This window comes from Notothenia coriiceps, unplaced genomic scaffold (assembly GCF_000735185.1).
Source record: "Notothenia coriiceps isolate Sejong01 unplaced genomic scaffold, NC01 NC01_scaffold00017075, whole genome shotgun sequence".
Lineage (NCBI taxonomy): Eukaryota > Metazoa > Chordata > Actinopteri > Perciformes > Nototheniidae > Notothenia > Notothenia coriiceps.
In genome coordinates, this window is record NW_011349776.1 from 345,724 (window position 1) to 349,278 (window position 3,555).

The 3,555-nt window shown below is 41.7% G+C and overlaps 1 protein-coding gene across 1 annotated transcript in view; it reads right to left on the reverse strand.

Annotated features, from left to right (window-relative positions):
• The window catches only part of LOC104950150 (histone acetyltransferase KAT5), a 17,844-nt gene that overhangs the window by 11,475 nt on the left and 2,814 nt on the right, over window positions 1-3,555 (reverse strand). The window lies entirely within an intron of this gene.

Here is a 3,555-nt window from a genome sequence, read left to right on the forward strand (position 1 = left end):
CTTTACAGGGTTAAGAAAGGGGACGGTGTTTTTTTAGTCCCAGGGCGTTTCTAGGCTTTTTGGGGGCCTATGCAAGATGCTTGTTTGGGGGCCTAGTTTCTTTACAGTTTTTAACTACAATGGGGGATCTCCGAAGCCGATTTAAGTCAGCTGGCGGTCGCCAGACCGTCGATCGCGATCGAGCGGTCCGCCCGGGTGAGATCGCGGACAGTTATAAAAAAAAAGTAACAAAGAAGACACGATTAAACTTAAAATAATAATGTTGAAAAAACCTACGTTTTATATATGTAAACCTATCATCTCGCCACCACCCCGTTAGCAGGTGCCACTTGATTGACGTATATTTGAGACACCTCAATAATATAATACATTAACCGTGCTTTACGTGGAGACGCAGAAAACAGGCTAATTTCACAAAAACCAAGCAATTATATTGAAAAGGTAAACAATAAGGCTCCTCTACGTCAATAAATGCAAGAGATGCAGCATTTTTTCAACAATGTATAATTTACATTTTTCATCTTCCTCAGACATCACTCATTGGCTGACAGCCCAACAATGATTTGGACTTTATTTCCCCACAAACACAAGCCACAGCTTTGCTATCATTGCAGTTTAGTTGTGTTTATATCCTACATTTGATTTTTTTAAGCATAATGCTTCACCGAACACAGGAGGGGGCTTGGCTGTCTACAAATAAAGACGGCTAATTTTAACTCTCCCCAAATATATTGAGGCTGAACCTGAACTTTCAGCTTGGGGGCCCCCTAGTGGCCGCGGGGGCCCTATGCATCTGCATAGCAGGGGGGTCAAACTCAATTTCATTTCGGGCCACATCAGCATTAAGGTCGCACTCAAAGGGCCGGTTGTAACTTCAAGACTATATAAAAATACATATATAAATATATAATATATATAAAATAATGTATTATATGGCAGTATTGCCTGTGCATTGGATCATTATCAGATAGGGTAATAACTTCATAATTAACTACGTCTGAAAGCAGAAGTCTAGAGCAAGTAATTGCAAGTCTCTTCAGTGAGAATGTCACAATGATTTAAAAAGAAAAGCCAAATTCTGGAGAAAAGGTCCAAATAAAAAAAAGAAGTGACAATTTGAAAAAAAAAATCAATTCTGAGAAAAAGACAAATTCTAAGAATTAAGGAATATTTTTATGAAAAAAAATTCAATTCTGAGAAAAAGTCAAATTTGAGATGCATTGTGGGACATGTAGTTCATGGGCAAAGTGCTTCTGTAAAGCGTATAATAAACATATTATGTTCTTTGCAAGCTCTTGTGGGCCACATACAATGAAGTCGCGGGCCGTATTTGGCCCCCCGGGCCTTGATTTTGACACCCCTGGCCTATAGGAAGAAACGGCCGTGTTTTTAGCTCAAAAACTGTCCATGTAAAGAACACGTTATTCTGCTTTTGTTCAAAAATGTTTAAGACAACAACAATATATTACAAATATAAATATATGGATGTTTGTTGTAATTGTACAAAGCTTTGGCAACACAAAGTTTTTATGGCCATGCCAATAAAGCTATTTGAATTTGAATGTACATATATTTACTGAACATTATGCTTCTGTTTTTGAATACCACACTTACTGAACTCGATGAGCAGTTTGCCGTAGCCCCTCCGCTGGTAGGGGGGCAACGTCAGGATGCAGGCCACGTTATAATCTTCAGTCGACTCTTTTTCCTGTGTGCAGAAAAGAGAAATATAATTTAGTTTGGGGTTTGTTTAGATATTGCACTTTTTCCAAGCTGTATTAAGTGAACTTCACAAAGAGATTTGCATAACGTGTGTACCTTAGAGTAGTATCCCACTATGTGGAAGCCTTTTGAGTCATACTCGGTCATCACATAGAATAGGAAAGGGTCTGTGTCGTAATACAAGGTTTTGTGGTCCAGGAAACATTTAGCGAGTAAACACAGGTTCTGGGAATAATTCTGGAAAAACATAAACAGACGTACATCAATCAGTAACACAATAAAAAAACATGACTTTTGTGAAAAATTGAAAAATAGATATCTAAAAGCTCACTTTGTTTTTCCTGCCGTCTATCTCAAAAAAAGAGATGGTGCCTTTGCGGTAGATCTCGTTGCCCGGCGGATGTCTGAGATGGCATTTTGTCTGTGAAAGAAACAGGAGGATGAGTGCAACGATCTAAGACCCCATTTACACACAAACGAACCGAATACGATATCAAAAAAGTATTCCGTTCACACCAGACCGCTCGAAAGCGCTGGAGACGCTGTAGTACATATGCCGGGCCTGTAAGTGGCGCTGTACTACCGCCACAAAATACACCAATAAGAAGCAACAGACTGACGCGTAAATACCAAGCCCCCAGTTAGTGCGCCGGACTCTGAGGAAAATATTCGTTGTGGCCAAACGGCGGTACTACACTTCCGTATCAGTCGCTGGGGCCGGAAAGACTTTTTCCCATTGACTTACATGGGGAAGGAGACGTCTGTAAATCGTTGGCAACGATTTACAGACGTCTCCTTCCCCATGTAAGTCAATGGGAAAAAGTCTTTCCGGCCCCAGCGACTGATACGGAAGTGTAGTACCGCCGTTTGGCCANTGAAGCGCACAGAGAAAAGTGTCATGTATTTTACGTCATGTGATCGGCTCTCCCGATCGGCCTTTATAGAGAGCACCGATGGATCGGCCGAGAGTGAATACCGGCGGCCGATTGATCGGAGCATCCCTACTTTATATGAATGTTAACCTTTTTTTCCCTTTTTATTTCAGAGGAAGAGTTTAGAGCTCAACGCACAGTCGGCCTCGGCTCCATCCAGAGGGAAAACTCTCCCCACACCGGTANTGAAATAAAAAGGGAAAAAAAGGTTAACATTCATATAAACTAGGGATGCTCCGATCACTCTCGGCCGATCGATCGGTGCTCTCTATAAAGGCCAATCGGGAGAGCCGATCACATGACGTAAAATACATGACACTTTTCTCTGTGCGCGGCAAAACAAGCTCACCAAGATGGCCTCCCCGGTTTGGCAGTATTTTAAGGTGTCCGAAAAAGAGCGGCCGGTATGCAACGTGTGTGAAGCAGAAATCCTGCAGCTCCACCCGCTGTGACGGACCGGTGAGCGGAGCAACACACACACTAAGAGTTAGACCTAACACACTTAGCTATTGTATCTACCTCTGGAACAAGATGAACTAGGTATAAATATATGTATTCTTCACTGCCGGGTCACTCATTACTGGATCAGTGAGCTGCATGAGATACTGACCGGCTGTCAGGAGAGAGAGAGAGAGAGAGCGAGAGAGAGATGGGGAGAGAGGAAAAGAGAGCGCTTCCGCTCATTTCTCCTGTGTTATTATCCAAAGTTAATGTAACCTTGAATAATGTACTTCATTTGAATGTAATAATTATGTTGTTTGTGGAAGCGCATCATTTATTGAACAATTAATCTGAACTTTTCAATCCGTTACGATTATTAACTGAAGCAATATAAAAATGAGCCCCAGTAACTGAGTTTTAAACATCACTTTAAATGGAAGATCCCCAGAGCCCCCCCCCC